Below are 24417 nucleotides of genomic sequence, written 5' to 3'. Positions count from 1 at the left end.
GACTTTACAAGTTTACTCACACTGCCTAATGTGTATTCCTGAACCCTGACTCTAAGAGTGAGAAGGTGAAAAACCACCATGCTCCATCCAACTCTCCCAAACAATTCAAGTGCTGTGATCCAAAACCCTGCAATTTTTACAGGCGTGTTTTTATTCTGAAAGCATGGGAACTCAAGGCAGTGCATTGCGTGTTTATCCAGTGACCAGTACAAAGGGAATATAATCTCTATTTTGGTCTTTGTTTTTCAACAGAAAACATAATTTTGACATCAGATCCTGTATCTGTTTAATCCTTAGGCTGTGAAGTTAATCTCTGGAGATCTGTGGTGATAGGGGAGGAGGGATGTTTGTTACCTAGGCAATGAGTGCAACTCATTTAACAGTGGATGAGAATATGTGCAAGTGTCAAATACTATGTTCTCCAGATATAAGTACAAGAAAATAATTACCAGTTTGTAAACAAAAAGAGGAGAGAGAAAACGCTTGGTCAAGGTTTAGAGCTATAATGGGAAGACTAAGGCTATGTCTGTATAGGCAGCTGGTTTTTGAACAGAAGTGTGGCTTTGCAGTGAATCTCTTGATTGTCCCAATTACTGCTTATTGATTCAGTTTTCAAAGTGGCCCTGGATCAGTTGAGTTTCTGTAGGTGAAACAAAATTGGAAGTTTTGAGTCCAAATGTGCTCCAGTGTCCGGAGCTCTTTAGGCCCTCTCCCACAGTGTGAGTTGTGTTACCATGAGGACATCTGGAAGACCCAACACACAAGGGTCAAGATAAGGATGTCAAATGCTGACGGCTCTCACAGCACCCTGAATTAGTTCTGCCGCTCTATAAGGGGCTAAAAGCCATAAACACTTTTTTTATTTGCTGCTGACTGCCAGCCCTCTGCTCTTTCTTCAAGTTCTGGTGCTCCTTCCTTGTTCAGCCACACACATTGAGATTTAAAATCATTTTCCTCCTGTAACTTCCCATCTTTCTCTTGCCATCTTCTGTTGCTGAATTCCCATTTATTTTTGTTTCCACTTTCCATAATGCCTTTTTTACTTCGTTCACCACGTTTTGCGAAGTTTACAGTTACCTGTTTTACCTCAGCAAATTCAGAGGAGGGTGCCCATTCTGGTACTTGCTCCAGGATCCCTGTTCCCTGCAGAAGGCTCCTGCAGGAGCAGCAGGCCAAGATATACTTCCTCCTGTGGTTCCAGCCAGCACTGGTGTCAACACCTTGTGCCAGTGCTCTGGATTCCAGCCCTGCAAAGCATGCTGCTTCCCTACAGCGGGAAGCGTTGGTGCATGACCTTTCTGGTAGGCTTATGGCATCAGGCTTAGAGCCACAGTGAAAATCAGCACACTGCTGATCTGAGGTGTTATGCCCTTAAAACACTTCCTCCAGAGCCATCAGATGTGGAAAAATTTCTTGATGGAACAGCTATCTTGGAAATTATCTCTTCAGTCCCAAGTCTGTATGAGTGCCCAGCTCAGCCCCAGTATCAGGGAGCTGTGGTTAAGGCATGCTGTGAAAGCACGGGTCTCCTAGGCTTCTGTGCTGAGAACCTGCAGTGCAGCCCCTTTCCTCTTTTGGTTCCTAGTTTCAGTGAAGAGCCTGAAGACAGGATCAGTTATAATTCTCTTGGGGTGAGGAAAGAGAGAAAGGGCTGTTGTGTGCTGTCATGTGCTGTCATCCCATTACTCTAAGCAGGGCGTTGAGTTCATGTAGTACCAGACTGTTACCAGTATGAGATGGAGATGTGGCAGACTTGTGCATCAACAGGAATGCCAGAGAGGGCAGCCCACAGCATTCCTCACATTCCTCCAGCACGTGAGTCTGCAGGGAACCTAGATTCCCAGCAAATCCTGAGTTCACTTATCCTTTACTCCTGGGCAACAGGAGATTTTCTACCTCTTTCTTCCATGGCACAGGTTACACAAAAGGTGGTGCAGGATGGGAGAGAAGTTCCTATGTCAATAAAAGGGGAAAGTGAAAGTTTTCTTGCTGTAGGGGTATCGTCCCTCCCACTCAAGCTGCCTCTGTTATCTGATTCCCTAACCATTATTAATCTTCCCTCTTCTGTGCTAAGGCTGCTGCTTTAACAGCTCTTACCGAGTTTTCCTTCAGTTATCCTTTCTCTTAGTAGCTTGATGGTAGTGGGGTATGGCTTTATGACTGTTGTGGGTTGACCCCAGCCAGGAGCTAAGCACACCCGCAGCAGCTCACTTGGTTGCCCCCTCTCTCTCAAAGGAGAAACTAGGAAGATCAAAAACAAAATAAATCGTGGGGCAAGATAAGGGCAATCTCATAAGTGATGGAAAGGGGTAGGGGGCGGGAAACCACGAGTGATGCAAGGACAATCACTCACCTTTTTCCTTCATCATACCAATGACCAGGTAGCCTCTGAGTAAAGGCTGCCTTGGAAGACAAAACCTCCCTGGTTTTGTTGCTGAACATGCCGTTATATTGTATGTGGTTTCCCTTTGGACTGTTTGGGTCGCCTGTCCTGGCTGTGCCCCCTCCCAGCTTCTTGCCCACCCCCAGCCACTTTTCCAGGAGGGTGGGGAGTGCAGAGTGAGGAAAAAAAGGTGTCCTTGATGCTGTGCAAGCACTGTTCAGCCGTAGCAAAAACATTGCTGTGTTATCAACACTGTTTTAAGTCGTAAATTTGAATTGCAGCAGCATATGTGCTGCTATGAAGAAAGCTAACTCCATCCCAGTACAAGAGTCCAGTTCAGAGTGGGTCTGCAGGATGTGCCATGGTGTAAATGGGCACCCAAATGCTGCCAGTGCTCCTCTCTCCTCTTAGTGTCATGCTGCACTCGTGAGTGATGTTAATGTGGTGCTGAAATATTTGTAAGAAAAAGAAGACAGTACAGTGCTTTTTGGAGATATCTGTAATTCACGTGGGGAAGCCCTAGAGGATAGCTTCCCTTCAGAAAGTTTTGAACAGTTTTGGGAAGGTGTTTTGTCCCTAGGCCAGGCTCTGACCCGAAGCAACCCTCCTAAACCAAATACGATGGAGATATGGGGTGTTTCAGCACCAGCCTCGCAGAGCTACTAAACCGCTCGCTTTGGGCTAAGTTACTTCCTGATGTGAAACAACCTAAACGTGAAGGTGCTCGCCCTTGGTCCTTCTAGCCATTGAATCTTCCTCTCATTTTTGTGCAGCGCCCTGTTTCTGTAGCTAAATAACCTTGAAGGGATCTGTTACACCTTGTGAAAACTATGCCAGTTTTTATTAAAAACCTCTGTCACACTTCATGAATTTCTTAATGAAGCGACCGCGCAGATGTTGTGATACCATTTTTATTGGTGAGTGTTACTTAAGGGTGGAGACCATTCTCATTTTCCATTCTCAGGTTTGACGTGGCACGTGTTACTCTATTGTATGATATTCATCCTGACCTACCTGATTCAGTACTGGCCATCAACCGTGCTCCGTAATGTTGCAGTCTTGATAGCATTTTTAAGGTAAGGGGGTTTGGGCAGAGTCACTGTTCACTTCTGCTGCCCGTGGGAAATGCCGTTGGAAGAAAACAAAAACGCTGAAGGAAGGTTGTCTGAACGCTAGACAGTGAGTTTTGCTTGCTACTCAGTACTTCATCAGTGGTGTGGTTGAGAGGTGATTTCTAAGTTGGTATCTTTTAAATGTCAGACTTTTTTAAACTAGTTGTGGTAATGTGATACGGTGGTGACATTTACCATCAGCAAGAAGCGTTAGTCTGCGCATCCTCGCCTTCTCCAGCAGGCAAGAGGTGAACTTTGAAAACTTGCCTCTTTGGGAGGTGCCAGTGATACCACATATGCTGACACTCCGGTTGCAACACTGATCCGGGTCAGGATAACCAAGCAAGCAATAGCTTTTGTAGCTATCAGTTTTCCTTTAGTCACATAAGCAAATTGAAACCCAAAATATTGAAAAGGAGAAACAATGCCAATAAATCCAACTCTTCCCATGTGGCACTGTAGCTCCTCAGGCAGCTCTGTGGGAGTGCGTCTGTCTCATCCTGGGTTTGGAGGTGTGTGTGTGGGACTGAGAAAGGGTGTTTGCAGCTGAAAGTAGAAAAGCTGATATTGCTGTCTGCAGTGTTGGTCTTCAGAAGTGAAACTGTGGAGAGAAGTCTAAATAGAGCTGATCATAGAATGGTTTATGTTGGAAGGGACCTTAAAGCCCATCCAGACGAGGCTGCTCAAGGCCCCATCCAACCTGGCCTTGAACATCTCCAGGGATGGGGCAGCCACAGCTTCCCTGGGCAACCTGATAACTCTGCAAAACTTGAAAGAAGGAAGGGTAACCTTCAAAGGTGGAAACTGAGCTATGTGGAGAGATGCTTGAGGAAAGTTTATCTGTTCTAAAGAGAATTGACTTCCAAGAAAACCTAATGAATTTGAGCAATATGCAAGTACTCAGATTTCCTGGAAATAATGAAATAACAAGACTATTATATTTTTGTCCTCTGCCTAAATATCAAGAACCAGTTACTAACAACTGACTTCTGCATCTGTGCCTGTGATTTTGCACATGCTCGCTGACCTTGCAGAGCAGGATTTTGCACACCTGATTATGAATGCAAAGTAACTTCTAGGATAATACACTTTGTCTTCAATATTTTGCACCAGGAGGTACAGCAGAAGTGAACAAGCTTCATACCAAATACCACCTATAACCCACATACCAACACTTCACATGGCTCTGTGGCCAGAATGTGAACGTCCGTATGAACTGCGGCCTCTTAATATACCCAGATATTGAAATCGGTTGGTATTGATAGGTATGAAAATAAATTGGTATTAAAATTCATAGTTTTCAATGCCTGTCTATTTGTATTGATGTCTACTGATGACTGCCAAAATGATAAGTATCTATGTTAATTGAAAGGTATTGATATTGATAGGTATCAGTGTTTATCTGAGTCAGTCTGTCAATACCTATCAATAGGTATTAAAAATAGGCAGGTATTAAGGACTATTATTGTTGAAAGATATCAGTACTGATAGATATAGAAGCCCTATTGATACTGAAATTAGCATCAAAATCAGTAGGTGTAGGAGACTATTGAAATCATAGGCTATTTATAGATATTGATGCCTTTCAATGTCTATTGATGCGTATGGATTTCAAAATTGGTATAGAAATTGATAGGTATCGGTGCCTACCTTTTGATATCTGTTGATACCAGCAAGTACAATTGCTTAATGATAACAAAATCAATATTGAAATTGATAGGGTTAGATGCCTGTTGGTACTGGAAGCTATTGATGCCTACTGATATCAAGATCGGTATTAATACACATTGATATTAATAAGTAATGATTTATTTCAATAGGTACCACACTTTTCCAATGTATTTTGTAATCAAAATTGGTATTGAAATAGGCCTTGATGCATATCAATATTGAGATTTGGTTTCAAAATCAAGAGGCATCGATAATTATACTCATTGGTAAGTATGAATGCTTTTAGATAGACATGGAAATCAGTTTTAAAAACAATAGGAATTGATGCATCTCAGTATTGAAAGTTTTTGATACCTATTGATGCTGTTGACGGCTATTGATATCAAAAGGTAACGATGTGTATAGGTACACCATCAATATTAAAGTTTTGAAATCAGCAGTCATCAATGAGTAGCAATGCCAATGGATTTGAAATCAGTGAGTAGTAATGCCTGCTGGTATCAAAATAGGTATCAATATTGATATTATCAATATTTTTATTATGCATAGAGACTCGCAAGTGGGAGTATATATAACCAGTGTGCACCCAGTAATTATTTATTGGCTAGCACACTGGTAGGAACAACACTGTACTAGGTCAACCTGGAAGGTGCGCACCACTCCTAATGCAAACATCTGGTGACTCTCTGCTGGTCAGTCAGGTGGAGAGGCATTGGCTTCTGCTGCTTCTTGGAACAAAGTGTTCCCAGATCTTGCTGACTTTTGACTGTTACTTTTGTAGGGTTTTATACCTTTTCATGGCAGTATTTGTCTTTCAAGTCCTCGAGTTACTGCTTCCAACTCAAAAATTTCACTTCAGTCTTTGTTTTTACATCCTTTACTTCTTATCTTGCATTGTTTTAGCTTGCATACTCTCTCACAGTTCAAAAATAATTTTTCTTTTTTTCTGAGCCAAGGTCATAGCTCTGTACTTTGCAGAACTCGGCCTCAGAATACAGGAAGTTGAACTCCTGGGCCATGGGTCTGGGTTCAATTTATAGAGAAGGACGGCAATAGCTCAGTGTGTCAGAATTCCTGTTTAATTACACTGACTTGTTATATCCCGTAAGTTTAGTAGGGATGAGCATGAGACTTACTAGGAGGTATCTCACTCTTAGACTTAATGATGAATCGATTTACAACTTGGAGAACCTCTTGGTGCTTGGGTGATGGCCCACGCATGAAATGAAGAGTAGAATCTGATTATTCTTTTTGAGACAGCCTAAACCCATGCAGAGATATGAAGTTCACTTAGTCTTCAGCATCTGTGCTTTATTTCTGTATCTGAAAACATCTGTGTCCATATTGCTACAGACAATTGCTTTTCTTTCAAAGAAAAATTACCTGAGCAGTGCAGCTTTTTACTTCTCATTTTACTTTTCCTGGCACAGTCCCATTTGAATTTCCTTAAGGTCCTTTGCCCTTCCTAAATGGTTACTCCCAAATTAGCAGGCTTTGTGAGGTTCCTGAAAAGGTACTAAGTTATAAAATCAGGTAAAGCTTTTAAGAATAGAACCCCCATGAAAAACATGCTATTTCTCTCATATTAAATGGTTTCTGCCTCAAGTTCTTTTGCGGATCATCGCAGGGTGTCTATATGTTAATGTGTTAGTTAAGGGAGGGATGTCTTGGTGAATTAATCTTTCCATCCTCTTTCCTTGCATCACATTGATTTGTGTTGCCAAGTTGTCTTGGAAAAGACAAACTGAGCACCTTTTAGATTAAACAAAAACAAAAGGCAGGCTAGAGGAGCATATTTGAAGTGCTGTAATTGCTAATAGTCATTCAGTGCAGAACGCTGGGGTAGCGCTAGTATAAGGCATTTCCCCTTTCCTCCAGAAACACCTGTAAGCATGGGTTTTTAGTTTCCAGCAACACCTGCTCTTCAGACTTGCTTTGATTGTGTTGCACAACTTGCTAACAAAAGCGTAGCCACAAATCTACTGTATTCTCACCAACCTCCAAAAAAGTATTTAAAGTGAAGTGTGAGCCCTAAAAATAGGGTAAGTCCTAAAAATAGGCTTAAATATTAGCATTTTGCCGCTATTTACAACAGAATAGCGTTTTAATAAATGATAGACTACAAGCTCAGTTTAGACCTTACCATTGTTTATAAAGCCTACTGACAGATACAGGTCATCAGCACAGTAATTTGGTCTCTCACTCTTTAAACAGAAGCTTGATATTTAGCGTAGGTTTAAATCTGGTATTATCAGAGATATGACAGTAGAGAACTTTATTGATGATTACCAGGGTGAAATAGAATTCGGTTCTTTCATAGATATTCTTTGCTAAGTTAAAAGAGTAGTAAATCCTATTTTCATCACTAAAATAAATGCAAAGGACTTTTATCTGTATTGAGAGGTCACACTTCTGAAGTGTGGGAGGGCTGTTTCTTAATGATGGTGACTTTAATGGGACTGTACTTGCAGACTGGCATCCCAGAATCCCAGAGAAAAGCTTTCCTCTTTGAAATCTTGGGCTGTTTGTTTCTACGTGATGACTTTCCTTCCAAACTGCAAGAATACACATAGCACAACCCCTGCCACAGCTCACACCATGGCATGGATGCTTTTAAAGAAAATTGCTGTCATGATTTTTCTCAGAATGTTTATTACTAAGGCAAATCAAATTAAACAGAAATTATTCTTGCTGCTTTCTATCTGATTATGCAGATTGCTTCTGCTATTGAGATAGTCCTAAAGTATAAATATCAATATTTACTGGTAAATTAGTAAACTCCATTTACTCTCTGAGTTCTCTTTAATTATTACAAAGAGGACAATAATTGAGAAAATGCATTTGGAGAAATGTCAGCTTTATGATGCAAAGAATAAGGGCACTTCTGCCTTATTTCTGTGAAGCATTCCATAATTCTTACCTAGCTGTTTTTTTTTCTGCGTAGCTTTGTTAATTGAGATCAGTGGATGGCCTTCCCTGCAGAAATGATTCCTGGGAGTGGAGGAAGAAAAGATTTAACTGTTTCTGCATTGACTGCTATGTATGAGGTACTTGGACTATTATAACTCAGTGACATTTGAATTAAGAGAACAATTTAGCAAACATGCTAGAAGTAGTGGTCAGAATAAAACTCCAAACCGCTCTGCCTGGTAAGCAAGTAATGGCTCATCTTGCATTAGAATGAACTTGAAAGCTTATCTGTATAATACCATGAAAAGAAATCTGGATTTACAGGTCAATTGCTAGTCATGTTTGCCATGGAGAAAACAAGTACACTGAGAGGTGAGCACAAGCTAATGTTTGGTGGACCTTCTGTTTCAGAGCAGCAGCTCTGTTTAGGACAGGGAGAAATGCGGCTTCTTAGAGGACTTTACCCTTAATCTTGGACAGCTTTAGACTATTTAGAGAATCAGGTACATGTGTGTATTTAGTGTAGAAGACACTTAAAAAAGCTAAATCTACAAATGGCTCGGGCTTTGTAAAACGGAGGTTTGCAGGTATCGTGTTGCACACCGAGTTAGGGATCAGTTTGCCTCAGCAGCAATATGCCCCCTGAAGAAATGCGCTGAAAACCGCAGTGTCCTGAGGTACAGATGCAGAAAAGGGCCTGGTTTGAGGAAGGGTCGGTATTGGTTGATTCAGGACAGCAGCTGGACTAGGAAGTCTCAGGAAAGAGAGCTATTGAGCCCTCTGGAAATGTACCAAAGATGCCAAAGAATGAGAGAATACTTAAGCTGTTTAATCCAAGCAAGCGTAGAGACATGAAGACTAAATATGGAGGGCTGAAACTCAACAGCTTGATGAATGTCTAGACAACTGTTTCAGACTGTGACGTGTTTCTAACACTGAGCTGACTAGAGAAATCCAAATCTCATTCAGTCACAAGATACTCGCCCACTGTGAAAAACCAGCAAGGCTTTCTGGCACAAAAATTGCTTCAGAAAGAGGGTGCTCTTGCTCAGCTAACCAAACTCCGTTGAGCAGCCAGGGGACCACCAGTGTCATGATATTGCATGGCCAGGAGAGACCAAGTGACTCCTGTCTCTTCCTGCTGTTGCAGCTGCTGGGAAGAACAGCTGCCAAGAATGGAAATAACATAAAGGAATATCCTTGAGGAACAGAAGAGGAAATAAGAAGAATTAAAAGGAAAAAAAAAAAAGACAGAAGAGAGATTCTCCTCAATTAATGGAAGAATTTTGATGAGGAAACTCTATATTGGCTGAAGCAGAGTAACCTTAAGGGAACATATGATTTGTGTTTTGGTAGGCAGGTCTAGCCTGCGATTTCTGGTGCAGAGATGCTTGGAAAAGTGCTATTTACTTTTACTATGTAGATTGTATCAGTAAAATGCTGTTATGCTTTGGTTACCTATTCACAGGAAAGGACAGCTTGTCAGGTGCTGGGTTCAAGGTAGTGTATTTCCTAGGAGAATTTTTATAGGCCGCTCCAGCTTTGAAGTACGAAACCAAATTGCAGATTTTCTTAGACAGTTTGAGCTTAGTATATCTAATGAGCGATTGTCTCCTGAAAATGTAATTGCTGTGGTCTGTATCAATGAAATTCTTTAGTTCATCTACTGGTTTTGCTGTTTATCAGAGGACTCATTGTTCATTCGAGATAGATAGGCTTAGTGTATTATAGAATCATAGAATGGTTTGGGTTGGAAGAGACCTTAAAGATCATGCAGTTCTACCCCATGCCATGGACAGGGACACCTCCCACCAGCACAGGCTGCCCAACACCCCATCCAGCCTGGCTTTGAACACCTCCAGGGATGGGGCAGCCACAGCTTTCCTGGGCAACCTGTGCAGGTGCTTCACCACCCTCAGCGTGAAGAAATTCTTCCTAATGCCTAATCTAAACTTTTCCCCTTCCAATTTAAAGCCATTCCCCTCACCCTATCACTCCATGCCTTTGTAGAAAGTCCCTCCCCAGCTTTCCTGTAGCCCCTTCAAGTACTGGAAGCTCTAAGATCTCCTTAGAGCCTTCTCTTCTCCAGGCTGAACAACCCCAGGTCTCTCAGCCTGTCCTCGTAGCAGAGGTGCTTCCCCCTTCAGAACATCTTTGTGGCCTCCTCTTCACCCATTTCAACAGTTCCATATATTTAGACACTAAAGTAAAACCACTGCTAGGGTCTAGAGGACCTGGAATGAAAGAGTTCCAAAGTTTTGCTGTTCTGGTCATCAACTTCTGTTCTGTTTTCCTTTCAGTCGTGCAGGATTTAAGTTGGTTGATTCATTTTGACCTTCAATTTAAAGTATGAAGGCTGGCACCACTAGGTACTGAAGAAGTGTTTTGACCTTGTATCATGGGGCAAATTTCACAGAGCATTCCAAGAAGCTTCTAAAAATTATGTCGAAAATCAGGGTAAAAAAACAGATGGGGAGAGGCATGAACCCTCTACTTTTATGTTTTATGTCTTTTTCCTCTCAAAACTGCTACTGTAACACTAGAACAGAAGAATTAGTCATTCCTAAGTCTGGCACCTAAAGCAGTGAAGAATAAGGTTGCCTCTCCCTGTGAAATGTAGCAGTCAGCAATTCTTAAACAGATGAAAAAAGGGAAAAGTGTCAGGAAATGAGGACATTCCAAACTCTTGATTGTACATTCTGCAGAGCTGCTAAGGGACACTTCGTAGTTTATCATTTACTACAAAATATCCGTGCAATTGCCCATTATGTATGTTCCATTATGGGCTGGGTTTTTTTACATTGGGTTTTGATTTGGGGTTTTTTTTGATTCTTTTGTACAGGAGAGGAAGATATAATGCTCAAATGTCCTGTACTCTTATAGTACAGGAAAAATGAATGCAAACAATCTTTTTTTCAAAATCCAAATAGAGCTCCACAAATATGAGAAATTATTTTTATAGGATGATTTTGCATTATCAGGAAAACTCTGTATTTTTTTTTCTAATTAAGAAAACAGATATGCATTTATATAAACTGACTGTGGTGGTGTTTGATGTAGAGGCTCTATTGTCTGTGTGACCAAAAATATATATGTACACACAATAGGGACAACACGGCACAAGACCTGAACATGTGTTAAGGAACAATATCAAAAGGAGACCTGCCTCCTAAACATTTAAATCGAATTAATCATTACATTGCTTTCTTCTTTTAAAAAAAGTAAATTGCTACTTGCCTGGGGCACCTAGACATTGAATCTGACCAGAACTTAGGACGCTGTCTAATTTTAGGTATAATAGCCCAGTTGATGCCTCTGGACCTGTAAAACAGTGTTAGTGGAGTTACTGGGTCCACTTGACAGGCCATTAACTTCCTTCAAAACTGCCTGTATGGTAGTGAAAATACTGGACAAAACTTTTGTTGTTGTTTTCAAGCAAATTAACATTCTATTTTTTTTGCCACTTCAGATCTGAGTATTGGTTTTTTTCTTTTGTGTTATTTTATACAAGAAAAGAGGAAAATTAATAAGTACAACAACTTTATTCTTTATTTATTATTCTTTATTTATTATTCTTTATTTATTATTCTTTATTTATTATTCTTTATTTATTATTCTTTATTTATTATTCTTTATTTATTATTCTTTAGTATTCTTTATTCTTTAGTATTCTTTATTTATTATTCATTTATTATTCTTTATTTATTATTCTTTATTATAACAACTTTATATTAAAAGGTTATTAGCTATGAGCTTATAACTGCCTCCAACATGTTTATCTTATATAAAGATAAAAAAATCAGTAAATATTATAGTCATTAGTGCTAATCTGATGTATTAAAACAATTAAACTATTTACATGCTAGTTTTTATAAAACATACTCTTCTAGAGGACTCCACATCTGAAGCTCAGAATGAATTTGTGAATGTTTATCTGCTTTACTACTGTCTCTGGGCTTCTTCTGGTCTTATCGTAATGAAAAGCTGCACTGGGGTGTTCTGATTATGATCTGAAGGTTCCTCGAAGTTTGGCTTGCTTGTTTACTCACGCCCGTGTTTATGAAGTTCTTGTCTTGGAGTTATCTTGCTATTCTCAGTGCAATAGAAGTCTCTCTTGATTTTCTGTGCTAGTGAGATCACAGCTTTCATCCTTTTATGATCCTCTTTGCCACTAAAAGAAAAAGAAAATAGGGAGGACTTCTCTAAATGGAAAAGCATCAATTGCTGGTGACACAGCCATTGGTTGCCCCAGGAGCATCCGCTGCATCCTTCAATTTAATTTGCTCAATATGTGCAATTAATTAAGCAACTACAAAGTGACAGAAATATATTTGCGGATTCAGTCTTTGTAAATTAATGATAAACAGTTTGATACTGCTGGATGGTAGTGCTTTCTCTGTGGGACTAATGATCTCTAATGCCTCAGCAGTCATTTGTGGAGCTCATCATGTTTACCCATTAAAATGAAGTCATAACATTTTGCTGTAGAAATCTTAGAATGCTCTCCGTACCACTTGTATATGCCTGTGCTTTTCTGGTCATGAATAGGATCTGAGTGTTTAGCTAAATCCTGGTGGACAGGACCCTGTGTTACAGGTAATGCTCTTTTAGCTTTAGGGGGTGTTCATAGAGGCATGGAGGATTCAGTTGTATTCGTAGTTAATTCAGTGGTGCAGGGCATTCTACAACCTGAAATTTAAGAGAATTACACTTTTATTCTTTTCTAGAGGCCTCACCTACCAGATGTTTCTCAAGTCTTCTACTGTATGAAATAATTTTTTAAGTGTGACACATTTTAGGGGTCAAGGGATTAAGATGTCCTCTTCAGAACTTGACTTACAGACGTTTGAGTATGCACACTCCTATGTAACATCACTGGAAAACATAATGCTACTCATGAGGAGCAGTAACCTCAGAGTTCAAGTAAGTACCTCTACAAAGGTGGAGTGGTCTCCTGACGGGTGGAGATCATTTAAAATGCTTGGGCTGAATAGCTAGGACTTGTCTAGTGACAGATTTAGTGTGTGCAGGTGCTGGGCTCACGTTGTCTGCATGCACAAATTACAAGTTCTTGTATATGAAAACCTGTGGGGCAAAAATTGGTGGCTGAACTGAAAGAATGTCAAAATTAGGCCTAAGACCAAGCCTTCCTACTTTCACGTACAGCATTCTTGCTGTTTTTCTTCCCTCAGACTATTTAAAGGACACTGATAATTTAGCTGGGGTTCGGGCACATGGTTATTGGTGTCATCTGCACCCAAGAGATAACGGTGACGTAACCCGGGTGCAGTGAAAAACCGTGCAACTGGTTTCTTGCAGAAGTTTTTTTCTTGAGGAAATTAATGTGGTTTGCTGTCACTGTTGAGCAGTGCAACATCCTTCTGAACTTCATCCTGAGAAATGCTTTGTTTACGTTTGCAAGCTGTGGGCTACATGTACTTCTCCATAGGAAAGTGTGAGCTGAACGTACTGGTAATATTAATAGAGGTTAAACATACAGACAAGCTACTTCAGTTGGTGTTCCATGTCTGTAGCACATCCAGCGCAAAGTCTTATGCAAGTCTCAGACACGAAATATTAGTATTGTTTTGAAAAAGGAGTCAAGCATTGAGAGTTTTTCCTGCAGATTTTTTAAATCATGGAATCATAGAATGGTTTTGGTTGGAAAAGACCTTTGAGATCATCGAGTCCAACCATTGATCCAGCCCTGCTAAGTCCACCACTAGACCATGTCTTTTAAACACCTCCAGGGATGGTGACTCAGCCACCTCCCTGGGCAGCCTGTGCCACTGCTTAACAATCCTTTCAGTAAAGAAATTTGTCCTAATAACCAACCTAAATCTCACCTGGCACACCTTGAGGCCATTTCCCCTTGTCCTGTCACTGGCTACCAGGAGGAGACCCCAACACTCACATCACTACAACATCCTTTCAGGTAGCTGTAGAGAGTGATAGGGTTTCCCCTCAGCTCCTTTTCTCCAGACTAATCAACCCAAGTTTCCTCAGCTACTTCTCATAAGACTTTTCCTCCAGCCCCTTCACCAGCTTTTGTTGCCCATCTCTGGATGCGCTCCAGCTGATGCCCTTCTTTGTGGTGAGGGGCCCAAAACTGAACACAGTATTCGAGGTGTGGCCTCACCAGAGCCAAGTACAGAGGCACAATCACTTCCCTATTACTGCTAGCCACACTATTCCTGATGCAGGCCAGGATGCTATTGGCTTTCTTGGCCACCTGGCCATACTGCTGGCTCATATTTAGCTGACTATGAATCAACACCTCCAGGTCCTTCTCCTCCAGGCAGCCCTCCAGCCACTCCTCTCCAAATGTATTGTTATCAGAACAAAATTAGTAAGCACAAAGATATGAGATATAAGGATTTAACCCAAAACTTGGGCTGAGATGTGTGTTCTTCATCCCTTTTATTAAAGTTGAGGCATAGTACAAGCAAGCACTTATGAGTCATGAAGCAGGGGGAGAGCAAGCAGGTCCTTTGGCTCTCCAGCACAGTGTTGTGCAATTCAGCTTGGAGGAAGTGGAAGCATCTAGCCAGTACGTAGCCCTAGCCCATCGCATGTGGCTTTGCTGGGCTGAGACTGAAGCCACGGCCTCGTTGTGCAAACTGCGGCAGTTCAGATCATGCCAAAAAAGTAAGAGCTGCAGATCTTCAAGGAGTGTTGCAATCATGCAGGGAGGTACTAAGTGAGTTTAGAGCCGGACAAGTGAGCAAGAATTTGCTGAACTACATTTTTAGCCATAGATATCAAAGTCCTTCGAACTTAGTCTCAGGAACCTAGCACATTTTTGGCTTTACTTGTGCTTAATGCTCTCAGACCTGGCCTACACTTTCACAGGGTTAAATGTGTCTTTTTTTGTGCTATGAGGTATAAACAGGATTAGTGTAGCAAACACCTTGCTGAGCGTGCTTTCATTGGGTGCATGTGCTGGAAATGACATGCAGCTTTTAAACCCTCTGTCAACTAATTCCTCCTTTGATGTTCAGGCTGAGATAGTGGTCTTCAATCAGAGTACAATTTGTTGTGTTTGATACATCAGTTCATTAAAAAAAAAATCATACAGTTTGAATGGCAATGGCTATGAATTCTGTGCAATTATAAAATGTAGGATCAGGAAAAATCCTAGCTCCATGGAAGCTAGAGGTATAAATGCTCATTCCCAAGTGAAAAGAGAGTTTCAGCTCCTTCGGAAGAAATTCTTCATGCTGAGGGTGGTAAGGCACTGGCCCAGGTGACCCAGGGAAGCTGTGGCTGCCCCATCCCTGGAGGTGTTCAAGGCCAGGTTGGATGGGGCCTTGAGCAGCCTGGTCTGGTGGGAGGTGTCCTCGCCCATGGGAGTAGGAACTGGATGGACTTTAAGGTCTCTTCCAACCTAAACCATTCTATGATTCTTTTGGTTTCAATGGTTGCTCAAGAAATGCAAGTTTGTGGAAGGAATTTTTAAAATGAGACAAATGTCAGTGTCTTCTTCTCTTAGGTGGGCTTGGAGATCTCCTGGTTTTGAGATACTTGTGAAACCAAATTCCATACGTGTGTGTACGTACTAGAAAAGGATTTTGGTTTGTGTATTGGAGCTTGATTTTCTAGATTGCTAGTTTTTCATGGAAAAATACAGATTTCAGGGTATTAGTGTATCTGCAGCAACTTGAAAAGGATTTGAAACATTTAAGCAGCTGACATTAACTGTATTCTGCAGGATAACCAGCTTACTTGGTTAATGTGGCTCCCTTGCTGGGGCCAGTACATGACACATGTGCAGATTTTCAATACTTATTCACCCTGCTCACATGAACAGACAGGGCTTATGCGATCAGAGATCTTGGTCTCTCACCATGTTGCCTGAGGATTGGGACCTTTTTGCTGTCACTGATTTCCTTCACTGAAATCGAACTCCCGCAAATGAGCTCCCTAGGATGTCTGAGGCATGTATCAGGCACTACTGAGCACGCGATACGTGCAACACTTTATTGAGGCTGTCACAAGATATGCTTATTTTCCTTAAATAGGGCAGGACCCCAAAGAACCCACAGGAGCAGCTCTTTGAAAAGCATGAAGTAAAGGTAAACATGTAAAGGTAGGACCAAATCATCGCTTTAGGCTCCAGCGCCAGCACGCTGGGAGAGGAAAAATTCCTTTGCGGCTGTGCATCTGTCCAGCCTATCAGTCAATATGTGCTTTATTACAGATGTTATTGATCCAAAGCACTACATCACAGCGCCAGTACAAGCTGTACTCTGGCATGGGACCGCCTGCTCTTTCAAGCTTTCCTGAACTTATCTGCTATAAACTTTTTTTTTGCCCCCTTTATATGCTGTGGCTGAAGACTCTGCCTGGCTCCCTTAAGTAGCTGGGCCCTTTTCCAGAAGAGATCTGAGACGCTGTGGGCTCACCTTTAGCTTTGGCAGAGGGCAGAGATTCTGCTATGGTTGGCTGAATATTTGAGAAGCCGAGTAGTCTGGAACTGCGGTTTTGGCAGTTACATAAGGAGACGTGTGCTCACTGCAGGATGTGCCCGTTCCTCCTTCGGAGATACCAGATTACAGGCAATTGGCACGTTTGCTTTGCCCCGTGACCCATACTTCCACGTGAAGAAAGTAACCTGCCTCAGATTGTCAAAGAAACATAAATGCACCATGCTTTAAAGGCATGTCCTGGATGAAAGAGAGAGATCCTTTTCTGACTTGTGCAATTTGAGGAGCAAACATAGATGTTTACCCTGTGTCTAAATCTGCCCACACAAGCAGATCAGACCTTTTTTTTTTTTTTTTTTTTTATTTAAATGTTGTTCTGGAAGGTCAGAAACTGTTTTGTTTGCTGCAGGTTTTTTTTGCTTAGTGAAGCAAAGTTCACAGGAGCCAGAGTAATGATTCGATTTCCAAGTCTTCTTCATTCTTCACTGTGTGCTTAGTTAAATACATCTGTGGCAGCCTCGGCTTTGAGGAGAATCAAAGAAACTGCAGTTTCTAAGTAAGCAATAAGCTTCTTTGTCCATTAAAAAAAAAAAAGTAACTTCAGAGTTACTGGTAGAAATGATATGAAGTGTCTTGAAGGCTGTTTATGTCCTCAGTGCCTGCACTGCATGCACTGAAAATTGAATGGGCACCTGTCTGGGGTTCTGCTTCTGAACATCTTCTTGTGCAAAGATTCTCCTCCCTCCTGTAACTCTCACTGCTGTCTAGAGTCTGGAAGAGAAACTGGGGGTTAGACACATCCAGTGTTCAAGTGCAGTGTTAAGGACAGTTGACCTTTGGGATTGTGTACATTTCAAACAGCACTGAAGGATTACGCTATTGTAATGTGTTAGGGCTGAATCATGAGTCTGAGTCTCTTCCCTTTGCCAGGGGCAGTTTTTATTTGTATCTCTTTACCTTTCTGTCACAGTGTCTCATTTGCAAAAGGAGAATAATTACCTGATAAGGGAAGGGTTCTGTGGCTTTTTTTAGTGGGTGTGTATTTCTGATAAGCTCTTTGCAAAGCAGAAGCCTAAGAGTGCGGACTGTGTTCGTTTGGGTACGTGTAATGCTGGCCAGATACAGAGACAGTCAGCTAGGGCCACGTGCTGCAAGGTTATGTAGCCCATTGACATATGGGATAAACTGCTCTGAAAGATGGAGAGAGGGAGGTTAAAGAAAGCTTCAACTTATCCTTATGTCTCAGGGTCCTTTTGTGCTGGATATTCTGAGCCTCTTGTTCCGAGTCCTGTTTGGTAGCGTTGAACCTCTGCCTATATAATAGTGAAATTGAAGTACATGAGGCAGCTTTTATTCCATTTATGCTGATTAAAACTTTCTAAACTGCTTTTGTGTTTATTTATGCAGTGAAACTTATAGGAAAGCTCAGCAATCAACATTACGATGACAAGAAGACATTTAATTCAGTTTTCGCAATCTTTTTCTCTGTGTTAAATACTGAATAATTTAATTTCCAAAACATATAATTGGTAAAGTGAAATAGCCAAAGTAGAAAACAGTTGCCTATTTGTTTGACTAGAATCACAAAATGCCAGATTGGAAAGGACCTCAGGGATCATCTGTTCCAACTTCTTATGTGATCTGTAGTTTAAATGAGATGGCCCAGAACCCTGTCAAGCTGAGCGTTAAGTGTCCAGTGTAGAGGAATCTACCACTTCTCTGGGGATGTTCTTTATTTAGAAGTGATTGTTACACACTCGTTACCTTACATCTGTGTACTACCAAGTTAAAGTTACTATTATAATATTTGAAGTTGATTTCAAGACAACTGCATTTGAAATCAGTGGACCTCTAAGTATTTAGGAAGAAAATTGGCCTGTAGTCAAAATTATGATTGACACATCCCCTAAGGAGGATTTCAAGCATGAAACTGATAAGCTGGTAAACTGAGGAGAGGGAGATATACCTCTTGAGGATAAACAGAATATCTCCTCTGCATTGTAATTTCATAGCTGATGATCTTTTTTGAAGTTTAATCTTTTCCTGACTCCTAAGGAACCAGATTTGAAGTTGCCTTTTTTTTTTTTTTAAGTAATTTTGGCACTAGGTTGTTACTGAAAAAAAGAAACTGATTTTTGTTGTACTTCCCCAAGAAACTGGTACCACTACTCCACTTTTAGCAACAAGCTATCAGGAGGCCCGTTACAATCAGAAAATCTGTAATCAGATTCTTTTGAACTCTTCTATGAGCCTTGTCACAGCACCTTTCTTTCACTGTATAATTTCTGCCTGCACAAACACAATTTAATATTGAAGCTCATTTAGATTATCCAGTGTAATGTTGCTTGATGAGCTGTCAGGTAGGCACGTGTATATAATTCAACTGAGATTTGATCTGTTGCTGCTAAACTCTCACTTGTCTGAGGTTTTCACAATCTATTCTTCCTGTACTTGGGGTGTTATCTTGGCTGCTGATTACTTCTCTCATGTGCCAATTTGCGTTTTTTACCTTTAAGGTAACACTGTCATCCTGCTTAACTTGCAGACCCACAAGTTATCTGCCTGTTTCTAGTTGTTCCCTTGAGGTCCTTGCTCTACTGGCTTCCCATCCGCTTCTGCTTTTCCATTAGAATAATTTGGAAACACTTGATTTCAGTAGCTGTACTTTGGTATTTAGTAGATTTTACCTACTGGGCATACCTGTTCCCACTTCTCTTTCAGGTGGGTATACAATGTCAGCAATTGCGTATCCGTGCTATGGTTGTGTTTCACTTGCAAAAACATTTTACAGGATCTCTGTGCGAAATGTCGTGGAGATACACTTTGCACTGTGTTATGTGCTATGGACCAGGCCAAAGGAGAGGATACGGTTTAATCATTAGAAACCTTGGCCTGAGAGGCATGACTTTAGGTTTCTATTCTTGGTTTTAATGCTGACTTAACATGTGACTCGTGCAAGTGATTTAACCTTTGTATGCCCCTGCCTACCCACACATAAAAGGAATATTATAATCTCTGCTTCTCAAGTTTTGTCATTAGAAAGACTACAGTGGTTTCTCTCTTGCAAGCACCCTGTTTGATAGCATGTGAAATATAAAGTTCAGTTCGAAAGATTTGTTTTCATCCCTCTCCATCCCCATCCCATTATGGCACATCTCCTACTTACTGGGGTACTGGCTCATACACCCAGTTAGTGATCTCTCACAACATCTCCATTTCAATAAAACAAAAGAACTGCAAAACAGAAGAACAAGGCTCATGAGCAGAGGAGAAAGCACATCTTTGGAGTCTAGCCTGTGAATCTGCAAGTCACTCCCAGGAGAAATCCCAGTAACTGTAAACCTCAGCTTCCGAGTAAAAGGAGACGACGTGCTACCTAAGCTTAGTTCTTTTTGGCCTCCCCAATCTAGACGCACCAAAATTCAGTGATGGTAGATAAAGAGAAGGAATAAAAAGCCAGATCACTGCTTATTTTTTTTGTGTGCATAAATTGTGAAATGCCTTATTGCTATAAATGTTATTTTTGTATTAGACAAAATCATGACAACTGTGTTCCTCTACGGTCCATACACAAGCCGTGTGAGCAAGTTGTATTTCTGCATGAGTTAAAAGTATCGCTCTTATGCAATTTGTAAGTGGTATAGATTTACATATGCATGAGTCAGAATCTTTTTTTTTTTTCCCTTGCTCATGGAAGTGGACTGTTTTGAGACAAAATGGACCTAAACAGGATTTGGCCCAACTCTGCATCCATCTTCTCTCTTGGCGACACATACATCTCCCACAAGAGATGTGGAAGCTCTCTGAAAGTTATTACTCCTGAAGATTAAGTACAAGCTAAAGTTTTGACAGTGCTGATTTGGGTCCATGCTGTGTTCTTCCCCACAAGTTTCAAATCTTCAAAATAAAGAAAGAGAAAATAGAAATCCTTAAAAACTGGAGCCAAAAGAGCAAAAGAACATTATTGAGGTCCAAGTGATATGTGGGCTAAGTTTAACAGTGGGGAGAAACTCAACTTCATTAGCTCCACCTTCATGTGCAGAGACTCTGCAAGAATTGGTGGAAAAGATTCTAAGTGTAAAAGAATTATTATTTGAATTATGTATAAAAAAAAAAAGAACTGAGTAAAAATACTTTATCGGACACTGCTGCAGCAACTGATTTCCATGAAAGGCTGGAAAAAAGTGCTGAAAAGCCACATATTCTTTCCTTGGCTTTGTGCATCTGCTCAGAAATAACAGTCCAGAGGGAGACATTAAGAAACTATGCAAAAGGTCAAATAATTTAAATAGAATTTAACATGGGAGTGACTTTATCTGATGAAACAACTAGGAGAAGGGACCAGAAGTTCTGTGTGTTACTACAAAGCCTAACTCCAAGCCTGACACCTAGGCTCTGAGTGCTCCTGGAGTGATACTGATCTAAAGATGACTGAGTGAGGCACAGAATCTAAGGAATCATTTAAGCATAACAAAATGCTTGCTTTGCTTGGGGAGTAAGTATCTGTTAGAGATGAAAGCTGAAATTCTGGCCTCACTGATGTCGATGGCCAAACATCTACTGATACCACTTCAAGCAGAATTTTACCCATCACCTTGAAATTTAGCCAGTAGAGGTAGCAACTGTGAGGTTGTCTCTCACAGGTTTGGATCCTAAACTTTAGAGTCAAACTGTCATCAAGTGTTTAATGCAGAATTAAGCTGACTTTCTTCGCCCTGCATGGCTTGCTTTTACCACCCTCCTCTGTGCCACTGCAGGCAGCCTGCCTGCTCTGGCAGGTTGAGCGAGACACTGGGTTTGTACAGAAACAAGTGAGGATCACTCATATAGTCCATTTCCGCTTTTGAGCTGGTTTTCTCAGGCAGGAGTCATAGTTGTGTCTTAAGCTGCTAAAGCTGACTCTGCAGTGAACAACTCATTGCTTTATTTAGATCTTATCTAGGGCCTTTTTTTAGCGCTGTTTTGTATTAATGCTGCCAGCGGCTTACTTTGGCATGCTGTATTATATTCTTTCTGTTTAACCATAGCTGTATGGGTATCAAACTTTATACCTGTAGTGCTGAAGTAGTACAGGATGTAACCTTTTCTGTGAAGTGTTTTCCAACGATTTCCAAAATTATTCTTTCAGCTACTGGCCCTTCCATTTTTCAATGTTTCCTTTTAAAACGTGAGAGTCCATTATTCCAGAACAGCCTCGGTGACACACTGCATGCAGAGACAAAATAGCGCCTTTGTTCCAGTTGCGTTACCTTCCTCATAAAGACTGGACTAGCTGCTTTTACAACGCAGAGGGCTCACATTTGATGAGTTTTCTACAGTAATTTAAATAGCATTTTTAATTTCTCCTTTCTAAAACACAGGCCAGCATTCTGCAGACTTTCATGTTCTGTTCCTACATGTACAGCCCTGCATGGCTTCCAAGAGAAACGTTTCCTAAAACACAAGATGTAACTTAAACTTGCCTGTATAAGCAAAGGAAAACTAATTACAGAAAAAACCCACAAAAATATGGCCTCAAATACAAGGAGTTTGAGACAGGAAAGTTTCTATCACTCCTCTTTAGAAATTAGAGCTCACGTTTCAGGTTTTCTCAGAAGCTGGTTCTGAACTTTCTTGGAAAGAATTCAGGAAACTGGGACAAACAGCATTTCCTGTGGCTCCGCGGTCCTTTACAGTGGACAATATTTAGAAAGAAAAACCCATATTCATCCCAGAGAAGTGCCTATTTCTGCAGAGTAAATGCCAGCTGACAGTAACTTTGCTAATCTTGATTATTTTTTATAGTTTAATGAGAAATAGTCCATGATCTCTGAAGGGGTCTGCAGACCACTGAGTGGAAAACCTCTGACCTCATCTATTACAGGGTTTATATCACAGCTGTTTAGATAATACGGATCCACAAAGTCTCCAGTCACTGCCTCCTTTGGCAGTATTGGAAATCAGCACTTGGAGCAGGTTCCTGGAAGCTTGGGGCAAGATGAGGGGTGGACGAATGCAGTTCTGGCAATAAGCAGACTGTTTATCAGATAATGTGATCTGGTATGTGGCACAAATGATTGCAGGTGCCCGACGGCTATACTAGGAATGGCACAAAGCTAAGGCCCCGATTCCGGGAGTAGGAATAGCATCAGTGGAACTACTTGTAACTAGGCTGCTTATGTGTGCAAAGCTATTCCATTAGGTATCTTTACAGGTCAGGACACTAAGGAAAGTATGGGAGAATGTAGAGAATTTGTGTTTTCTTGGTTTTGTGTAGAAGAACAAAAGGAAACAAAGTCTTAGGCTCTAAAATCTGAAGGTGCTCCAGGTTGTTCTAGGAATAAAAACACAAATGTCTGATTTTCACAGTCTAAAAATATCCTGGAGAGAGGAAAACAATATTTTTGTAGCGAAGTACGAGTTTTTGGATATGTAGCAATGTTAGGTACTGTTTAATTATTGGGTAGGCGGGTGGATGAGATGGCAGGATAAATGACTCTGTTTGCATGGATGAGTAACGACCCAATTCCTCTGTGGAAGTAAGGTGTGATCCTTCGGCAGACTAATATTGCTGTGGAGGCTGCATTAATTTGTATTTGCATACTAGGGGGATTACTTTCCACCGATCACCTTAATTCTGTGTCTGAGATGATGTTGAATCCTCTCAGCGGTGTTTTTTTGCCTCACTGCATTTGCTCAGGAATTCTGCTCCAAAGGGGGAGTTCTCCATCACTCAGGGAGCACAGGTGCATGGTGTGAGGTAAAGCGTTTTCTGTGGCAAATAAAGGAATCTGCATTCAAAACTACTTTTTCGATAATGGGAAGTTTAGTATGTAATTTGGTGCCAATTTAAGATAATTTTGCTTCCTGCTAGAAAGATGTGAACTGAACCACAGTGTGTTAGCTCTTTCCAGGCTTTGAGAAGTATCCAAGTTCAGGAGCTGGAGGAATAACGCTGGGGGCTGAGAACTGGGAGCCTGTGGTTTTATTCTCACCCTGGCAATTATGCGCCATGCATGTGGCCACAGCGTTTAACTATTGCGGGCCTGTGTCTCTGTGTGGAGAACAGTGAATTCCACGTTATCCACAGGGAGCCTGTACCGCCTTAAATCCCTGGTTGTGAAATGGGCTTAATTTTTTTGGCGAGAGAAGTAAATTGTGGTGGGGTAATGCCAGCAGTGCCAGCGGTGGGATCTGGGAGCAGAAACATCTCATTTCTCAGTCTCCTAGTGTTCCTTTCGTATAGAATCATGGAATGGTTTGGGTTGGAAAAGACCTTAATGCCCATCCAGTTCCAACCCCTGCCATGGGCAGGGACATCTCCCACCAGCACTGGCTGCTCAAGGCCCCATCCATCCTGGCCTTGCACACCTCCAGGGATGGGGCAGCCACAGCCTCCCTGGGCAACCTGGGCCAGTGCCTCACCACCCTCAGTGTGCAGAATTTCTTCCTCATGTCTAATCTAAATTTTCCCCTTCCAATTTATAGCCATTCCCCTTAGTCCTGTCACTCCATGCCCTTGTAAACAGTCCCTCCCCAGCTTTCCTGTAGCCCCTTCAGGTACTGGAAGGTCGCTCTAAGCTCTCCCCGGAGCCTTCTCCCCTCCGGGCTGAACATCCGCAGCTCTCTCAGCCTGTCCTCATAGCAGAGGTGCTCCAGCCCTGTGATCATCTTTGTAGCCCTCCTCTGCACCCGTTCCAACAGTTCCGTATCCTCCTTATCCCCCTTCCAGAACTGGCACGGTGCTCCAGGTGGGCTCTCACGAGAGCGCCTCAGCCCCAGGTGGCTGCGATGGGGAGCGAGGAGCTCCCGGCGAAGGCAGAGTTAATGCCTCCGCTGTGCTCGTCCCCCCTCCTCCTTCTTTCCCTCGCCTTCCAGTTTTGGCAGGGGATTAAAGTAGCTCCCCCCTGTGGCAGCAGTGACCCAGAAACGAGTT

The 24417-nt window shown here is 41.6% G+C and overlaps 1 protein-coding gene across 2 annotated transcripts in view; it reads left to right on the top strand.

Moving 5' to 3' along the window:
• Positions 1–24417, top strand: part of JADE1 (jade family PHD finger 1) — a 153381-nt gene that overhangs the window by 82502 nt on the left and 46462 nt on the right. The window lies entirely within an intron of this gene.

This window comes from Cuculus canorus, chromosome 4 (genome assembly GCF_017976375.1).
Source record: "Cuculus canorus isolate bCucCan1 chromosome 4, bCucCan1.pri, whole genome shotgun sequence".
Taxonomy (NCBI): Eukaryota; Metazoa; Chordata; class Aves; order Cuculiformes; family Cuculidae; genus Cuculus; species Cuculus canorus.
The sequence above is the reverse complement of the archived record's forward strand: the minus strand, read 5'-3'. Positions and strand labels throughout refer to the sequence as shown.